Below are 24,394 nucleotides of genomic sequence, written 5' to 3' on the forward strand. Positions count from 1 at the left end.
TGTTGGTGGATGGTGCGAGACATGATGTCCCAGATGTGTTCCATCGGGTTCAGGTCTGGGGAACGGGCGGGCCAGTCCATAGCTTCAATGCCTTCATCTTGCAGGAACTACTGACACACTCCAGCCACATGAGGTCTGGCATTGTCCTGCATTAGGAGGAACCCAGGGCCAACCGCACCAGCATATGGTCTCACAAGAGGTCTGAGGATCTCATCTCGGTACCTAATGAAAGTCAGGCTACCTCTGGTGAGCACATCCTCCATGTAGAGGGCTGTGCGGCCCTCCAAAGAAATGCCACCCCACACCATTACTGACCAACTGCAAACTGGTCACGCTGAAGGATGTTGCAGGCAGCAGATCGCTCTCCAAGGCGTCTCCAGACTCTGTCACGTCTATCACATGTGTGCAGTGTGAATCTGATTTCATCTGTAAAGAGCACAGGGCGCCTTCCAGGAAATAGGGAAGTTCTGATTACATCACTTACACATGCAGAGCTCTCAGCTGCAGTTTCCTCTGCCTGCCAACACAAGGCTGAAATTCTGAGCCACTCTTTCTCCCTCTGCCTGTGTGTGTAATCCTAAACCCCTCATTTCCCGCTCCCTTCTATTGTTCTTTAAAGGTTATATATATTGGCACCGATCAGGGCTAGAGACATAAGGATTATATATTCCCGATGTCCATCGAGAGATCTATAACTCCCTGAAATCGCTGGAAGCTAAACCCAACGAGTGCAAGTAGCAGGTTTCTCCGTAAGCGGTTCGTGTAACTACGCCGTGGTGTTTACACTTGAAAGAATCGCCCCGATGTGGTGCACCTCCTGATCATTGTGTCTTTTATATATGAGGTTCGTACAATGAGCTAGGCATAAAAATGGGTGCCATAACTCTAAGACAAGAGGAGGATTTAGCCTCTAAGTGAGGTCACCACAGGGGGAGTGCCTTGGTTTTTGGCTAGGAAATAAGTGAGTGAAGCAGCAGTCTTCACGTGTCTTTGTCTGGGGTCTAGCTGCTATACAGGGGTGATGCATCTGGATATATGCTCACCCTTCCCCCACAGCACACAGTCAGCCATGAGATAAGATGACATAACAAAATGTAAGTGTTCTTTTCAACTTTAATCCCATTTTATTTGTAACTAGCTGAAGAGCCTGGGCATAGTAAATATCTGTGGTTAGTTATAGCACCTCACTTCTCTTATTTTCCCATCATGCCTCTCATTTTCCCCCTCACATCTCTCATTTTCTCCCTTACACCTCTCATTTCCCCCCTCACTCCTCTTATTTTCCCCCATTCCTCTCATTCCCCCCTAACACTTGTCATTTCGACCTCACATCTGTCATTTTCCGATCACTCCACTATTTTCCCTCACTCCTCATTTTGCACTCACACCTTTTCACCTCACACCTGTCATTTTCCCCTCAGTATATACATGTTTGTCATCTCCCTTATATATAGTATACACCTGTATGTCATCTCCTCCTGTATATAGTATATATCTGTGTGTCATCTCTCCTGTATATAGTATATATCTGTGTGTCATCTCCTCCTGTATATAGTATATACCTGTGTGTCATCTCCCCTGTAAATAGTATATACCTGTGTGTCATCTCCTCCTGTATATAGTATATATCTGTATGTCATCTCCTCCTGTATATAGTATATACCTGTGTGTCATCTCCTCCTGTATATAGTATATACCTGTGTGTCATCTCCCCTGTAAATAGTATATACCTGTGTGTCATCTCCTCCTGTATATAGTATATATCTGTATGTCATCTCCTCCTGTATTAGACCTCGTTCACACCTTATTTGCTCAGTATTTTTACCTCAGTATTTGTAAGCTAAATTGGCAGCCTGATAAATCCCCAGCCAACAGGAAGCCCTCCCCCCGGCAGTATATATTAGCTCACACATACACATAATAGACTGGTCATGTGACTGACAGCTGCCGGATTCCTATATGGTACATTTGTTGCTCTTGTAGTTTGTCTGCTTATTAATCAGATTTTTATTTTTGAAGGATAATACCAGACTTGTGTGTGTTTTAGGGCGAGTTTCGTGTGTCAAGTTGTGTGTGTTGAGTTGCGTGTGGCGACATGCATGTAGTGACTTTTGTGAGATGAGTTTTGTGTGGCGACATGCGTGTAGCAACTTTTTGTGTGTCGAGTTGCATGTGACAGGTTAGTGTAGCAAGTTGTGTTCAGCAAGTTTTGCGCATGGCGAGTTTTGCGCGTGGCGAGTTTTATGTGTGGTGCGTTTTGAGTATGTGCAAGTTTTGTGTGAGGCAACTTTTGCATGTGTTGCAACTTTTGTGCATGTGGCAATTTTTCCGCGTGTGCAAGTTTTGCGTGTGGTGAGTTTTCCATGAGGTGAGTTTTGCACGTGTGGCGACTTTTGCGTGAGCCTAGTTTTGCATGTGGTGAGTTTTGCACGTGTGGCGAGTTTTGCATGTGGCGAGTTTTGCGCATGGCGAGTTTTATGTGTGGTGCGTTTTGAGTATGTGCAAGTTTTGTGTGAGGCAACTTTTGCATGTGTTGCAACTTTTGTGCATGTGGCAATTTTTCCGCGTGTGCAAGTTTTGCGTGTGGCGAGTTTTCCATGAGGTGAGTTTTGCACGTGTGGCGACTTTTGCGTGAGCCTAGTTTTGCATGTGGTGAGTTTTGCACGTGTGGCGAGTTTTGCATGTGGCGTGTTTTGCGCATGGCGAGTTTTGAGCGGCGACTTTTGTGTTTCGGCTTTTATGTGGCGAGGTTGGTGTATGTGTGGTGAAATGTGCGCTGAGGGTGGTATATGTGTTCAAGCACGTGGTAGTGTGTGGCGCATTTTGTGTGTCTGTTCATATCCCCGTGGTGGTGTGGTGATTATCCCATGTCGGGGCCCCACCTTACCAACTGTACAGTATATACTCTTTGGCGCCATCGCTCTCATTCTTTAAGTCCCCCTTGTTCACATCTGGCAGCTGTCAATTTGCCTCCAACACTTTTCCTTTCACTTTTTCCCCATTATGTAGATAGGGGCAAAATTGTTTGGTGAATTGGAAAGCGCGGGGTTAAAATTTCGCCTTACAACATAGCTTTGACGCTCTCGGGGTCCAGACGTGTGACTGTGCAAAATTTTGTGGCTGTAGCTGCGACGGTGCAGATGCCAATCCCGGACATACATACATACACACATTCAGCTTTATATATTAGATTGTATAGTAGATATGATATTTGTCTTTATAATATCTTTTTATACCTCTGTAAAAACTGCCTACTTTTTTTGGAGTAAAATATAAAATTACTAGCTTGTCTCTCCTTGCTCTATAACAAACGGTCACGTCCTCTGAAGTGAATTACGCTACTAATCTGGGTTGGCTCTGGACCTGTTAATAATTAAGAAGTCGGAGCTGGTGGCAGCGGATTTGTCCTGTGCGATTGTGAGTCTTTGCAGTGACCGGCGGCATTGATAATTATTGTTCCCGCCTGAGTGGGAGTAGTTGTATCGCCCTCATTGCAGCATCCCCGATAGCCAGTACAAAGTTGGGCAGCCTTTCTGGTGACTAATTATCCTTGCTGCAGTACCCAGTCTGACCTTAGGGTAAGGGGGGCGCCAGAGAGCTGCAAGTTCCAAACCGGAACTGGGAAGTGGGATATAGATAAATCCCCTTCAGAAAGAACCAGGGGCAACCAACCAACCCTGGTTAATGACAAATTGGTGTGAGTGGTGGGGATGATAAAGGAATCCTCCCCTTGAACAGTGACAGCGCCAATGGTGAATTTGCCAATCCTGGTGTTCTGTGGCAAATGCCAAGTGTCCTGCACGGTGTTGTGGCCTGCTGGAGGTCATCTTGCAGGGCTCTGGCAGTGCTCCTCCTGTTGCTCCTTGCACAAAGGCAGAGGTAGCGATCCTGCTGCTGGGTTATTGCCCTCCTACGGCCCCCTCCACATCTCCTGGTGTACTGGCCTGTCTCCTGGTAGCGCCTCCCGCTTCTGGACACTATGCTGACAGACGCAGCAAACATTCTTGCCACAGCTCGCATTGATGTGCCATCCTGGATGAGCTGCACTACCTGAGCCACTTCTGTGGGTTGTAGAGTCCGTCTCATGCTACAACGAGTGTGAAAGCACAAACAACATTCAAAAGTGACCAAAACATCAACCATAAAGCATTGGTACTGAGATGTGGTCTGTGGTCCCCACCTGCAGAACCACTCCTTTATGGAGGGTGTCTTGATAATTGCCAATAATTTCCTGTACTGATACATTGTATATCTCCTATATATACAGAGGTCTCCTGTCCTCACTGTGCTCTGTGCTGTACTGATACATTGTATATCTCCTATATATAGAGGTCTCCTGTCCTCACTGTACTCTGTGCTGTACTGATACATTGTATATCTCCTATATATACAGAGGCCTCCTGTCCTCACTGTACTCTGTGCTGTACTGATACATTGTATATCTCCTATATATACAGAGTCCTCCTGTCCTCACTGTACTCTGTGCTGTACTGATACATTGTAAATCTCCTATATATACAGAGGTCTCCGGTCCTCACTGTGCTCTGTGCTGTACTGATACATTGTATATCTCCTATATATACAGAGGCCTCTTGTCCTCACTGTACTCTGTGCCGTACTGATACATTGTATATCTCCTATATATACAGAGGCCTCCTGTCCTCACTGTGCTCTGTGCCGTACTGATACATTGTATATCTCCTATATATACAGAGGTCTCCTGTCCTCGCTGTGCTCTGTGCTGTACTGATACATTGTAAATCTCCTATATATACAGAGGCCTCTTGTCCTCACTGTACTCTGTGCCGTACTGATACATTGTATATCTCCTATATATACAGAGGCCTCCTGTCCTCACTGTGCTCTGTGCCGTACTGATACATTGTATATCTCCTATATATACAGAGGCCTCCTGTCCTCACTGTACTCTGTGCCGTACTGATACATTGTATATCTCCTATATATACAGAGATCTCCTGTCCTCACTGTGCTCTGTGCTGTACTGATACATTGTATATCTCCTATATATACAGAGGCCTACTGTCCTCACTGTACTGTGCTGTACTGATACATTGTATATCTCCTATATATACAGAGGTCTCCTGTCCTCACTGTACTCTGCGCTGTACTGATACATTGTATATCTCCTATATATACAGAGGCCTCCTGTCCTCACTGTACTCTGTGCCGTACTGATACATTGTATATCTCCTATATATACAGAGGCCTCCTGTCCTCACTGTACTCTGTGCTGTACTGATACATTGTATATCTCCTATATATACAGAGGTCTCCTGTCCTCCCTGTACTCTGTGCTGTACTGATACATTGTATATCTCCTATATATAGAGGCCTCCTGTCCTCACTGTACTCTGCGCTGTACTGATACATTGTATATCTCCTATATATACAGAGGCCTCCTGTCCTCGCTGTACTCTGTGCTGTACTGATACATTGTATATCTCCTATATATACAGAGGCCTCCTGTCCTCGCTGTACTCTGTGCTGTACTGATACATTGTATACCTCCTATATATACAGAGGTCTCCGGTCCTCACTGTACTCTGTGCTGTACTGATACATTGTATATCTCCTATATATACAGAGGCCTCCTGTCCTCACTGTACTCTGTGCTGTACTGATACATTGTATATCTCCTATATATACAGAGGCCTCCTGTCCTCACTATACTCTGTGCTGTACTGATACATTGTATATCTCCTATATATACAGAGGTCTCCTGTCCTCACTGTACTCTGTGCTGTACTGATACATTGTATATCTCCTATATACAGAGGTCTCCTGTCCTCACTGTACTCTGTGCCGTACTGATACATTGTATATCTCCTATATATACAGAGGTCTCCTGTCCTCGCTGTACTCTGTGCTGTACTGATACATTGTATATCTCCTATATATACAGAGGCCTCCTGTCCTCACTGTACTCTGTGCCGTACTGATACATTGTATATCTCCTATATATACAGAGGCCTCCTGTCCTCGCTGTACTCTGTGCTGTACTGATACATTGTATATCTCCTATATATACAGAGGTCTCCTGTCCTCACTGTACTCTGTGCCGTACTGATACATTGTATATCTCCTATATATACAGAGGCCTCCTGTCCTCACTGTACTCTGTGCCGTACTGATACATTGTATATCTCCTATATATACAGAGGCCTCCTGTCCTCACTGTACTCTGTGCTGTACTGATACATTGTATATCTCCTATATATACAGAGGTCTCCGGTCCTCACTGTACTCTGTGCTGTACTGATACATTGTATATCTCCTATATATACAGAGGTCTCCTGTCCTCACTGTACTCTGTGCTGTACTGATACATTGTATATCTCCTATATATACAGAGGTCTCCTGTCCTCACTGTACTCTGTGCTGTACTGATACATTGTATATCTCCTATATATACAGAGGTCTCCTGTCCTCACTGTACTCTGTGCTGTACTGATACATTGTATATCTCCTATATATACAGAGGTCTCCTGTCCTCACTGTACTGTGCTGTACTGATACATTGTATATCTCCTATATATACAGAGGTCTCCTGTCCTCACTGTGCTCTGTGCTGTACTGATACATTGTATATCTCCTATATATACAGAGGTCTCCTGTCCTCACTGTACTCTGTGCTGTACTGATACATTGTATATCTCCTATATATACAGAGGCCTCCTGTCCTCGCTGTACTCTGTGCTGTACTGATACATTGTATATCTCCTATATACAGAGGTCTCCTGTCCTCACTGTACTCTGTGCCGTACTGATACATTGTATATCTCCTATATATACAGAGGCCTCCTGTCCTCACTGTACTCTGTGCTGTACTGATACATTGTATATCTCCTATATATACAGAGGCCTCCTGTCCTCACTGTACTCTGTGCTGTACTGATACATTGTATATCTCCTATATATACAGAGGTCTCCTGTCCTCACTGTACTCTGTGCTGTACTGATACATTGTATATCTCCTATATATACAGAGGCCTCCTGTCCTCACTGTACTCTGTGCTGTACTGATACATTATATATCTCCTATATACAGAGGCCTCCTGTCCTCGCTGTACTCTGTGCTGTACTGATACATTATATATCTCCTATATACAGAGGCCTCCTGTCCTCCCTGTACTCTGTGCTGTACTGATACATTGTATATCTCCTATATATACAGAGGCCTCCTGTCCTCACTGTGCTCTGTGCTGTACTGATACATTGTATATCTCCTATATATACAGAGGTCTCCTGTCCTCGCTGTACTCTGTGCTGTACTGATACATTGTATATCTCCTATATACAGAGGCCTCCTGTCCTCCCTGTACTCTGTGCTGTACTGATACATTGTATATCTCCTATATACAGAGGCCTCCTGTCCTCACTGTACTCTGTGCTGTACTGATACATTATATATCTCCTATATATACAGAGGCCTCCTGTCCTCACTGTACTCTGTGCTGTACTGATACATTATATATCTCCTATATACAGAGGCCTCCTGTCCTCGCTGTACTCTGTGCTGTACTGATACATTATATATCTCCTATATACAGAGGCCTCCTGTCCTCACTGTACTCTGTGCTGTACTGATACATTGTATATCTCCTATATATACAGAGGCCTCCTGTCCTCACTGTACTCTGTGCTGTACTGATACATTATATATCTCCTATATACAGAGGCCTCCTGTCCTCGCTGTACTCTGTGCTGTACTGATACATTATATATCTCCTATATACAGAGGCCTCCTGTCCTCCCTGTACTCTGTGCTGTACTGATACATTGTATATCTCCTATATATACAGAGGCCTCCTGTCCTCGCTGTACTCTGTGCTGTACTGATACATTGTATATCTCCTATATATACAGAGGCCTCCTATCCTCACTGTGCTCTGTGCTGTACTGATACATTATATATCTCCTATATATACAGAGGCCTCCTGTCCTCACTGTACTCTGTGCTGTACTGATACATTATATATCTCCTATATACAGAGGCCTCCTGTCCTCCCTGTACTCTGTGCTGTACTGATACATTGTATATCTCCTATATATACAGAGGCCTCCTGTCCTCACTGTACTCTGTGCTGTACTGATACATTATATATCTCCTATATACAGAGGCCTCCTGTCCTCCCTGTACTCTGTGCTGTACTGATACATTGTATATCTCCTATATATACAGAGGCCTCCTGTCCTCGCTGTACTCTGTGCTGTACTGATACATTGTATATCTCCTATATACAGAGGCCTCCTGTCCTCCCTGTACTCTGTGCTGTACTGATACATTGTATATCTCCTATATATACAGAGGCCTCCTATCCTCACTGTGCTCTGTGCTGTACTGATACATTATATATCTCCTATATATACAGAGATCTCCTGTCCTCGCTGTACTCTGTGCTGTACTGATACATTATATATCTCCTATATACAGAGGCCTCCTGTCCTCACTGTACTCTGTGCTGTACTGATACATTGTATATCTCCTATATATACAGAGGTCTCCTGTCCTCACTGTACTCTGCGCTGTACTGATACATTGTATATCTCCTATATACAGAGGCCTCCTGTCCTCACTGTACTCTGTGCTGTACTGATACATTATATATCTCCTATATATACAGAGGCCTCCTGTCCTCACTGTACTCTGTGCTGTACTGATACATTGTATATCTCCTATATACAGAGGCCTCCTGTCCTCACTGTACTCTGTGCTGTACTGATACATTGTATATCTCCTATATATACAGAGGCCTCCTGTCCTCACTGTACTCTGTGCTGTACTGATACATTGTATATCTCCTATATATACAGAGGTCTCCTGTCCTCACTGTACTCTGTGCCGTACTGATACATTGTATATCTCCTATATATACAGAGGCCTCCTGTCCTCACTGTACTCTGTGCTGTACTGATACATTGTATATCTCCTATATATACAGAGGTCTCCTGTCCTCACTGTGCTCTGTGCCGTACTGATACATTGTATATCTCCTATATACAGAGGCCTCCTGTCCTCACTGTACTCTGTGCCGTACTGATACATTGTATATCTCCTATATATACAGAGGCCTCCTGTCCTCACTGTACTCTGTGCTGTACTGATACATTGTATATCTCCTATATATACAGAGGCCTCCTGTCCTCACTGTACTCTGCGCTGTACTGATACATTGTATATCTCCTATATATACAGAGGTCTCCTGTCCTCACTGTACTCTGTGCTGTACTGATACATTGTATATCTCCTATATATACAGAGGCCTCCTGTCCTCACTGTGCTCTGTGCTGTACTGATACATTGTATATCTCCTATATATACAGAGGCCTCCTGTCCTCACTGTACTCTGTGCTGTACTGATATATTGTATATCTCCTATATATACAGAGGCCTCCTGTCCTCACTGTACTCTGTGCTGTACTGATACATTGTATATCTCCTATATATACAGAGGTCTCCTGTCCTCACTGTACTCTGTGCTGTACTGATACATTGTATATCTCCTATATATACAGAGGTCTCCTGTCCTCACTGTACTCTGTGCTGTACTGATACATTGTATATCTCCTATATATACAGAGGCCTCCTGTCCTCACTGTACTCTGTGCCGTACTGATACATTGTATATCTCCTATATATACAGAGGTCTCCTGTCCTCACTGTACTCTGCGCTGTACTGATACATTATATATCTCCTATATACAGAGGCCTCCTGTCCTCGCTGTACTCTGTGCTGTACTGATACATTATATATCTCCTATATACAGAGGCCTCCTGTCCTCACTGTACTCTGTGCTGTACTGATACATTGTATATCTCCTATATATACAGAGGTCTCCTGTCCTCCCTGTACTCTGTGCTGTACTGATACATTGTATATCTCCTATATATACAGAGGTCTCCTGTCCTCACTGTGCTCTGTGCTGTACTGATACATTGTATATCTCCTATATATACAGAGGTCTCCTGTCCTCACTGTGCTCTGTGCTGTACTGATACATTGTATATCTCCTATATATACAGAGGCCTCCTGTCCTCACTGTACTCTGTGCCGTACTGATACATTATATATCTCCTATATATACAGAGGCCTCCTGTCCTCACTGTACTCTGTGCTGTACTGATACATTGTATATCTCCTATATATACAGAGGTCTCCTGTCCTCACTGTACTCTGTGCTGTACTGATACATTATATATCTCCTATATACAGAGGCCTCCTGTCCTCGCTGTACTCTGTGCTGTACTGATACATTATATATCTCCTATATACAGAGGCCTCCTGTCCTCACTGTACTCTGTGCTGTACTGATACATTATATATCTCCTATATACAGAGGCCTCCTGTCCTCACTGTGCTCTGTGCTGTACTGATACATTATATATCTCCTATATATACAGAGGTCTCCTGTCCTCACTGTACTCTGTGCTGTACTGATACATTGTATATCTCCTATATATACAGAGGCCTCCTGTCCTCACTGTACTCTGTGCTGTACTGATACATTATATATCTCCTATATACAGAGGCCTCCTGTCCTCGCTGTACTCTGTGCTGTACTGATACATTGTATATCTCCTATATATACAGAGGCCTCCTGTCCTCACTGTACTCTGTGCTGTACTGATACATTGTATATCTCCTATATATACAGAGGCCTCCTGTCCTCACTGTACTCTGTGCTGTACTGATACATTATATATCTCCTATATACAGAGGCCTCCTGTCCTCGCTGTACTCTGTGCTGTACTGATACATTATATATCTCATATATACAGAGGCCTCCTGTCCTCACTGTACTCTGTGCTGTACTGATACATTGTATATCTCCTATATATACAGAGGCCTCCTGTCCTCACTGTACTCTGTGCCGTACTGATACATTGTATATCTCCTATATACAGAGGCCTCCTGTCCTCCCTGTACTCTGTGCTGTACTGATACATTGTATATCTCCTATATATACAGAGGCCTCCTGTCCTCACTGTGCTCTGCGCTGTACTGATACATTGTATATCTCCTATATATACAGAGGCCTCCTGTCCTCACTGTACTCTGTGCTGTACTGATACATTATATATCTCCTATATATACAGAGGCCTCCTGTCCTCACTGTACTCTGTGCTGTACTGATACATTGTATATCTCCTATATATACAGAGGCCTCCTGTCCTCACTGTACTCTGTGCCGTACTGATACATTGTATATCTCCTATATACAGAGGCCTCCTGTCCTCACTGTACTCTGTGCTGTACTGATACATTATATATCTCCTATATATACAGAGGCCTCCTGTCCTCACTGTACTCTGTGCTGTACTGATACATTGTATATCTCCTATATATACAGAGGCCTCCTGTCCTCACTGTACTCTGTGCTGTACTGATACATTATATATCTCCTATATACAGAGGCCTCCTGTCCTCACTGTACTCTGTGCTGTACTGATACATTATATATCTCCTATATATACAGAGGCCTCCTGTCCTCACTGTACTCTGTGCTGTACTGATACATTATATATCTCCTATATACAGAGGTCTCCTGTCCTCGCTGTACTCTGTGCTGTACTGATACATTATATATCTCCTATATACAGAGGCCTCCTGTCCTCGCTGTACTCTGTGCTGTACTGATACATTGTATATCTCCTATATATACAGAGGCCTCCTGTCCTCACTGTACTCTGCGCTGTACTGATACATTGTATATCTCCTATATATACAGAGGTCTCCTGTCCTCGCTGTATTCTGTGCTGTACTGATACATTGTATATCTCCTATATATACAGAGGTCTCCTGTCCTCACTGTACTCTGTGCTGTACTGATACATTGTATATCTCCTATATATACAGAGGTCTCCTGTCCTCACTGTACTCTGTGCTGTACTGATACATTGTATATCTCCTATATATACAGAGGTCTCCTGTCCTCCCTGTACTCTGTGCTGTACTGATACATTGTATATCTCCTATATATACAGAGGCCTCCTGTCCTCACTGTACTCTGCGCTGTACTGATACATTGTATATCTCCTATATATACAGAGGTCTCCTGTCCTCGCTGTACTCTGTGCTGTACTGATACATTGTATATCTCCTATATATACAGAGGCCTCCTGTCCTCACTGTACTCTGTGCTGTACTGATACATTGTATATCTCCTATATATACAGAGGCCTCCTGTCCTCGCTGTACTCTGTGCCGTACTGATACATTGTATATCTCCTATATATACAGAGGTCTCCGGTCCTCACTGTACTCTGTGCCGTACTGATACATTGTATATCTCCTATATATACAGAGGTCTCCTGTCCTCCCTGTACTCTGTGCTGTACTGATACATTGTATATCTCCTATATATACAGAGGTCTCCTGTCCTCACTGTACTCTGTGCTGTACTGATACATTATATATCTCCTATATATACAGAGGCCTCCTGTCCTCACTGTACTCTGCGCTGTACTGATACATTATATATCTCCTATATATACAGAGGCCTCCTGTCCTCACTGTACTCTGCGCTGTACTGATACATTATATATCTCCTATATATACAGAGGTCTCCTGTCCTCCCTGTACTCTGTGCTGTACTGATACATTATATATCTCCTATATATACAGAGGCCTCCTGTCCTCCCTGTACTCTGTGCTGTACTGATACATTGTATATCTCCTATATATACAGAGGCCTCCTGTCCTCCCTGTACTCTGTGCTGTACTGATACATTATATATCTCCTATATATACAGAGGCCTCCTGTCCTCACTGTACTCTGTGCTGTACTGATACATTATATATCTCCTATATACAGAGGTCTCCGGTCCTCACTGTACTCTGTGCTGTACTGATACATTGTATATCTCCTATATATACAGAGGCCTCCTGTCCTCACTGTGCTCTGTGCTGTACTGATACATTGTATATCTCCTATATATACAGAGGCCTCCTGTCCTCGCTGTACTCTGCGCTGTACTGATACATTGTATATCTCCTATATATACAGAGGCCTCCTGTCCTCACTGTACTCTGCGCTGTACTGATACATTGTATATCTCCTATATATACAGAGGCCTCCTGTCCTCACTGTACTCTGTGCTGTACTGATACATTGTATATCTCCTATATACAGAGGCCTCCTGTCCTCACTGTACTCTGTGCCGTACTGTTACATTGTATATCTCCTATATACAGAGGCCTCCTGTCCTCACTGTACTCTGTGCTGTACTGATACATTGTATATCTCCTATATATACAGAGGCCTCCTGTCCTCACTGTGCTCTGTGCTGTACTGATACATTATATATCTCCTATATATACAGAGGCCTCCTGTCCTCACTGTACTCTGTGCTGTACTGATACATTGTATATCTCCTATATATACAGAGGCCTCCTGTCCTCACTGTGCTCTGTGCTGTACTGATACATTGTATATCTCCTATATATACAGAGGTCTCCTGTCCTCACTGTGCTCTGTGCTGTACTGATACATTTTATATCTCCTATATATACAGAGGCCTCCTGTCCTCACTGTACTCTGTGCTGTACTGATACATTGTATATCTCCTATATATACAGAGGCCTCCTGTCCTCACTGTGCTCTGTGCTGTACTGATACATTGTATATCTCCTATATATACAGAGGTCTCCTGTCCTCACTGTACTCTGCGCTGTACTGATACATTGTATATCTCCTATATATACAGAGGCCTCCTGTCCTCACTGTACTCTGTGCTGTACTGATACATTGTATATCTCCTATATACAGAGGCCTCCTGTCCTCACTGTACTCTGTGCCGTACTGATACATTGTATATCTCCTATATACAGAGGCCTCCTGTCCTCACTGTACTCTGTGCTGTACTGATACATTATATATCTCCTATATATACAGAGGCCTCCTGTCCTCACTGTACTCTGTGCTGTACTGATACATTGTATATCTCCTATATATACAGAGGCCTCCTGTCCTCACTGTACTCTGCGCTGTACTGATACATTGTATATCTCCTATATATACAGAGGTCTCCTGTCCTCACTGTACTCTGTGCTGTACTGATACATTGTATATCTCCTATATATACAGAGGCCTCCTGTCCTCACTGTGCTCTGTGCTGTACTGATACATTGTATATCTCCTATATATACAGAGGCCTCCTGTCCTCACTGTACTCTGTGCTGTACTGATATATTGTATATCTCCTATATATACAGAGGCCTCCTGTCCTCACTGTACTCTGTGCTGTACTGATACATTGTATATCTCCTATATATACAGAGGTCTCCTGTCCTCACTGTACTCTGTGCTGTACTGATACATTGTATATCTCCTATATATACAGAGGTCTCCGGTCCTCACTGTACTCTGTGCCGTACTGATACATTGTATATCTCCTATATATACAGAGGCCTCCTGTCCTCACTGTACTCTGTGCTGTACTGATACATTGTATATCTCCTATATACAGAGGTCTCCTGTCCTCGCTGTACTCTGTGCTGTACTGATACATTGTATATCTCCTATATATACAGAGGCCTCCTGTCCTCACTGTACTCTGTGCTGTACTGATACATTGTATATCTCCTATATATACAGAGGCCTCCTGTCCTCACTGTACTCTGTGCTGTACTGATACATTGTATATCTCCTATATATACAGAGGTCTCCTGTCCTCACTGTACTCTGTGCTGTACTGATACATTGTATATCTCCTATATATACAGAGGTCTCCTGTCCTCACTGTGCTCTGTGCTGTACTGATACATTGTATATCTCCTATATATACAGAGGTCTCCTGTCCTCACTGTACTCTGTGCTGTACTGATACATTGTATATCTCCTATATATACAGAGGTCTCCTGTCCTCCCTGTGCTCTGTGCTGTACTGATACATTGTATATCTCCTATATATACAGAGGCCTCCTGTCCTCACTGTACTCTGTGCTGTACTGATACATTGTATATCTCCTATATACAGAGGCCTCCTGTCCTCACTGTACTCTGTGCCGTACTGATACATTGTATATCTCCTATATATACAGAGGCCTCCTGTCCTCACTGTACTCTGTGCTGTACTGATACATTGTATATCTCCTATATATACAGAGGCCTCCTGTCCTCACTGTACTCTGTGCTGTACTGATACATTGTATATCTCCTATATATACAGAGGTCTCCTGTCCTCACTGTGCTCTGTGCTGTACTGATACATTGTATATCTCCTATATATACAGAGGCCTCCTGTCCTCACTGTGCTCTGTGCTGTACTGATACATTGTATATCTCCTATATATACAGAGGCCTCCTGTCCTCACTGTACTCTGCGCTGTACTGATACATTGTATATCTCCTATATATACAGAGGTCTCCTGTCCTCACTGTACTCTGCGCTGTACTGATACATTGTATATCTCCTATATATACAGAGGTCTCCTGTCCTCACTGTACTCTGTGCTGTACTGATACATTGTATATCTCCTATATATACAGAGTCCTCCTGTCCTCGCTGTACTCTGTGCTGTACTGATACATTGTATATCTCCTATATATACAGAGGCCTCCTGTCCTCACTGTACTCTGTGCTGTACTGATACATTGTATATCTCCTATATATACAGAGGCCTCCTGTCCTCACTGTACTCTGCGCTGTACTGATACATTGTATATCTCCTATATATACAGAGGTCTCCTGTCCTCACTGTACTCTGTGCTGTACTGATACATTGTATATCTCCTATATATACAGAGGTCTCCTGTCCTCACTGTACTCTGTGCTGTACTGATACATTGTATATCTCCTATATATACAGAGGCCTCCTGTCCTCACTGTACTCTGTGCTGTACTGATACATTGTATATCTCCTATATATACAGAGGCCTCCTGTCCTCACTGTGCTCTGTGCTGTACTGATACATTGTATATCTCCTATATATACAGAGGCCTCCTGTCCTCACTGTACTCTGCGCTGTACTGATACATTGTATATCTCCTATATATACAGAGGTCTCCTGTCCTCACTGTACTCTGTGCTGTACTGATACATTGTATATCTCCTATATATACAGAGGTCTCCTGTCCTCACTGTACTCTGTGCTGTACTGATACATTGTATATCTCCTATATATACAGAGTCCTCCTGTCCTCGCTGTACTCTGTGCTGTACTGATACATTGTATATCTCCTATATATACAGAGGCCTCCTGTCCTCACTGTACTCTGTGCTGTACTGATACATTGTATATCTCCTATATATACAGAGGCCTCCTGTCCTCACTGTACTCTGCGCTGTACTGATACATTGTATATCTCCTATATATACAGAGGTCTCCTGTCCTCACTGTACTCTGTGCTGTACTGATACATTGTATATCTCCTATATATACAGAGGTCTCCTGTCCTCACTGTACTCTGTGCTGTACTGATACATTGTATATCTCCTATATATACAGAGGTCTCCTGTCCTCACTGTACTCTGTGCCGTACTGATACATTGTATATCTCCTATATATACAGAGGCCTCCTGTCCTCACTGTACTCTGTGCTGTACTGATACATTGTATATCTCCTATATATACAGAGGCCTCCTGTCCTCACTGTACTCTGTGCTGTACTGATACATTGTATATCTCCTATATATACAGAGGCCTCCTGTCCTCACTGTACTCTGCGCTGTACTGATACATTGTATATCTCCTTTATATACAGAGGTCTCCTGTCCTCACTGTACTCTGTGCTGTACTGATACATTGTATATCTCCTATATATACAGAGGTCTCCTGTCCTCACTGTACTCTGTGCTGTACTGATACATTGTATATCTCCTATATATACAGAGGTCTCCTGTCCTCACTGTACTCTGTGCTGTACTGATACATTGTATATCTCCTATATATACAGAGGTCTCCTGTCCTCACTGTACTCTGTGCTGTACTGATACATTGTATATCTCCTATATATACAGAGGTCTCCTGTCCTCGCTGTACTCTGTGCTGTACTGATACATTGTATATCTCCTATATATACAGAGGCCTCCTGTCCTCACTGTACTCTGTGCTGTACTAATACATTGTTTATCTCCTATATATACAGAGGTCTCCTGTCCTCCCTGTACTCTGTGCTGTACTGATACATTGTATATCTCCTATATATACAGAGGCCTCCTGTCCTCACTGTACTCTGTGCTGTACTGATACATTGTATATCTCCTATATATACAGAGGCCTCCTGTCCTCACTGTACTCTGTGCTGTACTGATACATTGTATATCTCCTATATATACAGAGGCCTCCTGTCCTCACTGTACTCTGCGCTGTACTGATACATTGTATATCTCCTATATATACAGAGGTCTCCTGTCCTCACTGTACTCTGTGCTGTACTGATACATTGTATATCTCCTATATATACAGAGGTCTCCTGTCCTCACTGTACTCTGTGCTGTACTGATACATTGTATATCTCCTATATATACAGAGGCCTCCTGTCCTCACTGTACTCTGTGCTGTACTGATACATTGTATATCTCCTATATATACAGAGGTCTCCTGTCCTCACTGTACTCTGTGCTGTACTGATACATTGTATATCTCCTATATATACAGAGGTCTCCTGTCCTCACTGTACTCTGTGCTGTACTGATACATTGTATATCTCCTATATATACAGAGGTCTCCTGTCCTCACTGTACTCTGTGCTGTACTGATACATTGTATATCTCCTATATATACAGAGGTCTCCTGTCCTCGCTGTACTCTGTGCTGTACTGATACATTGTATATCTCCTATATATACAGAGGTCTCCTGTCCTCGCTGTACTCTGTGCTGTACTGATACATTGTATATCTCCTATATATACAGAGGCCTCCTGTCCTCGCTGTACTCTGTGCTGTACTGATACATTGTATATCTCCTATATATACAGAGGCTTCCTGTCCTCACTGTACTCTGTGCTGTACTGATACATTGTATATCTCCTATATATACAGAGGTCTCCTGTCCTCACTGTACTCTGTGCTGTACTGATACATTGTATATCTCCTATATATACAGAGATCTCCGGTCCTCACTGTACTCTGTGCTGTACTGATACATTGTATATCTCCTATATATACAGAGGCCTCCTGTCCTCACTGTACTCTGTGCTGTACTGATACATTGTATATCTCCTATATATACAGAAGCCTCCTGTCCTCACTGTGCTCTGTGCTGTACTGATACATTGTATATCTCCTATATATACAGAGGCCTCCTGTCCTCGCTGTACTCTGTGCTGTACTGATACATTGTATATCTCCTATATATACAGAGGCCTCCTGTCCTCGCTGTACTCTGTGCTGTACTGATACATTGTATATCTCCTATATACAGAGGTCTGCTGTCCTCACTGTACTCTGTGCTGTACTGATACATTGTATATCTCCTATATATACAGAGGCCTCCTGTCCTCGCTGTGCTCTGTGCTGTACTGATACATTGTATATCTCCTATATATACAGAGGCCTCCTGTCCTCGCTGTACTCTGTGCTGTACTGATACATTGTATATCTCCTATATATACAGAGGCCTCCTGTCCTCGCTGTACTCTGTGCTGTACTGATACATTGTATATCTCCTATATATACAGAGGCCTCCTGTCCTCGCTGTACTCTGTGCTGTACTGATACATTGTATATCTCCTATATATACAGAGGCCTCCTGTCCTCGCTGTACTCTGTGCTGTACTGATACATTGTATATCTCCTATATATACAGAGGCCTCCTGTCCTCGCTGTACTCTGTGCTGTACTGATACATTGTATATCTCCTATATATACAGAGGCCTCCTGTCCTCACTGTACTCTGTGCTGTACTGATACATTGTATATCTCCTATATATACAGAGGTCTCCGGTCCTCACTGTGCTCTGTGCCGTACTGATACATTGTATATCTCCTATATATACAGAGGTCTCCTGTCCTCACTGTACTCTGCGCTGTACTGATACATTGTATATCTCCTATATACAGAGGCCTCCTGTCCTCGCTGTACTCTGTGCTGTACTGATACATTGTATATCTCCTATATATACAGAGGTCTCCTGTCCTCACTGTGCTCTGTGCTGTACTGATACATTGTATATCTCCTATATATACAGAGGTCTCCTGTCCTCACTGTACTCTGTGCTGTACTGATACATTGTATATCTCCTATATATACAGAGGCCTCCTGTCCTCGCTGTACTCTGTGCTGTACTGATACATTGTATATCTCCTATATATACAGAGGCCTCCTGTCCTCACTGTACTCTGTGCTGTACTGATACATTGTATATCTCCTATATATACAGAGGCCTCCTGTCCTCGCTGTACTCTGTGCTGTACTGATACATTGTATATCTCCTATATATACAGAGGCCTCCTGTCCTCACTGTACTCTGTGCTGTACTGATACATTGTATATCTCCTATATATACAGAGGTCTCCGGTCCTCACTGTACTCTGTGCTGTACTGATACATTGTATATCTCCTATATATACAGAGGCCTCCTGTCCTCGCTGTACTCTGTGCTGTACTGATACATTGTATATCTCCTATATATACAGAGGTCTCCTGTCCTCGCTGTACTCTGTGCTGTACTGATACATTGTATATCTCCTATATATACAGAGGCCTCCTGTCCTCGCTGTACTCTGTGCTGTACTGATACATTGTATATCTCCTATATATACAGAGGTCTCCTGTCCTCGCTGTACTCTGTGCCGTACTGATACATTGTATATCTCCTATATATACAGAGGTCTCCGGTCCTCACTGTACTCTGTGCTGTACTGATACATTGTATATCTCCTATATATACAGAGGTCTCCTGTCCTCCCTGTACTCTGTGCTGTACTGATACATTGTATATCTCCTATATATACAGAGGCCTCCTGTCCTCACTGTACTCTGCGCTGTACTGATACATTGTATATCTCCTATATATACAGAGGCCTCCTGTCCTCGCTGTACTCTGCGCTGTACTGATACATTGTATATCTCCTATATATACAGAGGTCTCCTGTCCTCGCTGTACTCTGTGCTGTACTGATACATTGTATATCTCCTATATATACAGAGGTCTCCTGTCCTCACTGTACTCTGTGCTGTACTAATACATTGTATATCTCCTATATATACAGAGGTCTCCTGTCCTCACTGTGCTCTGTGCTGTACTGATACATTGTATATCTCCTATATATACAGAGGCCTCCTGTCCTCGCTGTACTCTGTGCTGTACTGATACATTGTATATCTCCTATATATACAGAGGTCTCCTGTCCTCATTGTACTCTGTGCTGTACTGATACATTGTATATCTCCTATATATACAGAGGTCTCCTGTCCTCCCTGTACTCTGTGCTGTACTGATACATTGTATATCTCCTATATATACAGAGGCCTCCTGTCCTCGCTGTACTCTGTGCTGTACTGATACATTGTATATCTCCTATATATACAGAGGTCTCCTGTCCTCATTGTACTCTGTGCTGTACTGATACATTGTATATCTCCTATATATACAGAGGTCTCCTGTCCTCACTGTACTCTGTGCCGTACTGATACATTGTATATCTCCTATATATACAGAGGTCTCCTGTCCTCCCTGTACTCTGTGCTGTACTGATACATTGTATATCTCCTATATATACAGAGGCCTCCTGTCCTCACTGTGCTCTGTGCTGTACTGATACATTGTATATCTCCTATATATACAGAGGTCTCCTGTCCTCACTGTGCTCTGTGCTGTACTGATACATTGTATATCTCCTATATATACAGAGGTCTCCTGTCCTCACTGTACTCTGTGCTGTACTGATACATTGTATATCTCCTATATATACAGAGGCCTCCTGTCCTCACTGTACTCTGTGCTGTACTGATACATTGTATATCTCCTATATATACAGAGGCCTCCTGTCCTCACTGTACTCTGCGCTGTACTGATACATTGTATATCTCCTATATATACAGAGGTCTCCTGTCCTCACTGTACTCTGTGCTGTACTGATACATTGTATATCTCCTATATATACAGAGGTCTCCTGTCCTCACTGTACTCTGTGCTGTACTGATACATTGTATATCTCCTATATATACAGAGGCCTCCTGTCCTCACTGTACTCTGTGCTGTACTGATACATTGTATATCTCCTATATATACAGAGGCCTCCTGTCCTCACTGTGCTCTGTGCTGTACTGATACATTGTATATCTCCTATATATACAGAGGCCTCCTGTCCTCACTGTACTCTGCGCTGTACTGATACATTGTATATCTCCTATATATACAGAGGTCTCCTGTCCTCACTGTACTCTGCGCTGTACTGATACATTGTATATCTCCTATATATACAGAGGTCTCCTGTCCTCACTGTACTCTGTGCTGTACTGATACATTGTATATCTCCTATATATACAGAGTCCTCCTGTCCTCGCTGTACTCTGTGCTGTACTGATACATTGTATATCTCCTATATATACAGAGGCCTCCTGTCCTCACTGTACTCTGTGCTGTACTGATACATTGTATATCTCCTATATATACAGAGGCCTCCTGTCCTCACTGTACTCTGCGCTGTACTGATACATTGTATATCTCCTATATATACAGAGGTCTCCTGTCCTCACTGTACTCTGTGCTGTACTGATACATTGTATATCTCCTATATATACAGAGGTCTCCTGTCCTCACTGTACTCTGTGCTGTACTGATACATTGTATATCTCCTATATATACAGAGGTCTCCTGTCCTCACTGTACTCTGTGCCGTACTGATACATTGTATATCTCCTATATATACAGAGGCCTCCTGTCCTCACTGTACTCTGTGCTGTACTGATACATTGTATATCTCCTATATATACAGAGGCCTCCTGTCCTCACTGTACTCTGTGCTGTACTGATACATTGTATATCTCCTATATATACAGAGGCCTCCTGTCCTCACTGTACTCTGCGCTGTACTGATACATTGTATATCTCCTTTATATACAGAGGTCTCCTGTCCTCACTGTACTCTGTGCTGTACTGATACATTGTATATCTCCTATATATACAGAGGTCTCCTGTCCTCACTGTACTCTGTGCTGTACTGATACATTGTATATCTCCTATATATACAGAGGTCTCCTGTCCTCACTGTACTCTGTGCTGTACTGATACATTATATATCTCCTATATATACAGAGGTCTCCTGTCCTCACTGTACTCTGTGCTGTACTGATACATTGTATATCTCCTATATATACAGAGGTCTCCTGTCCTCGCTGTACTCTGTGCTGTACTGATACATTGTATATCTCCTATATATACAGAGGCCTCCTGTCCTCACTGTACTCTGTGCTGTACTAATACATTGTTTATCTCCTATATATACAGAGGTCTCCTGTCCTCCCTGTACTCTGTGCTGTACTGATACATTGTATATCTCCTATATATACAGAGGCCTCCTGTCCTCACTGTACTCTGTGCTGTACTGATACATTGTATATCTCCTATATATACAGAGGCCTCCTGTCCTCACTGTACTCTGTGCTGTACTGATACATTGTATATCTCCTATATATACAGAGGCCTCCTGTCCTCACTGTACTCTGCGCTGTACTGATACATTGTATATCTCCTATATATACAGAGGTCTCCTGTCCTCACTGTACTCTGTGCTGTACTGATACATTGTATATCTCCTATATATACAGAGGTCTCCTGTCCTCACTGTACTCTGTGCTGTACTGATACATTGTATATCTCCTATATATACAGAGGCCTCCTGTCCTCACTGTACTCTGTGCTGTACTGATACATTGTATATCTCCTATATATACAGAGGTCTCCTGTCCTCACTGTACTCTGTGCTGTACTGATACATTGTATATCTCCTATATATACAGAGGTCTCCTGTCCTCACTGTACTCTGTGCTGTACTGATACATTGTATATCTCCTATATATACAGAGGTCTCCTGTCCTCACTGTACTCTGTGCTGTACTGATACATTGTATATCTCCTATATATACAGAGGTCTCCTGTCCTCGCTGTACTCTGTGCTGTACTGATACATTGTATATCTCCTATATATACAGAGGTCTCCTGTCCTCGCTGTACTCTGTGCTGTACTGATACATTGTATATCTCCTATATATACAGAGGCCTCCTGTCCTCGCTGTACTCTGTGCTGTACTGATACATTGTATATCTCCTATATATACAGAGGCTTCCTGTCCTCACTGTACTCTGTGCTGTACTGATACATTGTATATCTCCTATATATACAGAGGTCTCCTGTCCTCACTGTACTCTGTGCTGTACTGATACATTGTATATCTCCTATATATACAGAGATCTCCGGTCCTCACTGTACTCTGTGCTGTACTGATACATTGTATATCTCCTATATATACAGAGGCCTCCTGTCCTCACTGTACTCTGTGCTGTACTAATACATTGTATATCTCCTATATATACAGAGATCTCCGGTCCTCACTGTACTCTGTGCTGTACTGATACATTGTATATCTTCTATATATACAGAGGTCTCCTGTCCTCACTGTACTCTGTGCTGTACTGATACATTGTATATCTCCTATATATACAGAAGCCTCCTGTCCTCACTGTGCTCTGTGCTGTACTGATACATTGTATATCTCCTATATATACAGAGGCCTCCTGTCCTCGCTGTACTCTGTGCTGTACTGATACATTGTATATCTCCTATATATACAGAGGCCTCCTGTCCTCGCTGTACTCTGTGCTGTACTGATACATTGTATATCTCCTATATACAGAGGTCTGCTGTCCTCACTGTACTCTGTGCTGTACTGATACATTGTATATCTCCTATATATACAGAGGCCTCCTGTCCTCGCTGTGCTCTGTGCTGTACTGATACATTGTATATCTCCTATATATACAGAGGCCTCCTGTCCTCGCTGTACTCTGTGCTGTACTGATACATTGTATATCTCCTATATATACAGAGGCCTCCTGTCCTCGCTGTACTCTGTGCTGTACTGATACATTGTATATCTCCTATATATACAGAGGCCTCCTGTCCTCGCTGTACTCTGTGCTGTACTGATACATTGTATATCTCCTATATATACAGAGGCCTCCTGTCCTCGCTGTACTCTGTGCTGTACTGATACATTGTATATCTCCTATATATACAGAGGCCTCCTGTCCTCGCTGTACTCTGTGCTGTACTGATACATTGTATATCTCCTATATATACAGAGGCCTCCTGTCCTCACTGTACTCTGTGCTGTACTGATACATTGTATATCTCCTATATATACAGAGGTCTCCGGTCCTCACTGTGCTCTGTGCCGTACTGATACATTGTATATCTCCTA

The sequence above is a fragment of the Ranitomeya variabilis genome, chromosome 1 (genome assembly GCF_051348905.1).
Source record: "Ranitomeya variabilis isolate aRanVar5 chromosome 1, aRanVar5.hap1, whole genome shotgun sequence".
NCBI classification, from domain to species: domain Eukaryota; kingdom Metazoa; phylum Chordata; class Amphibia; order Anura; family Dendrobatidae; genus Ranitomeya; species Ranitomeya variabilis.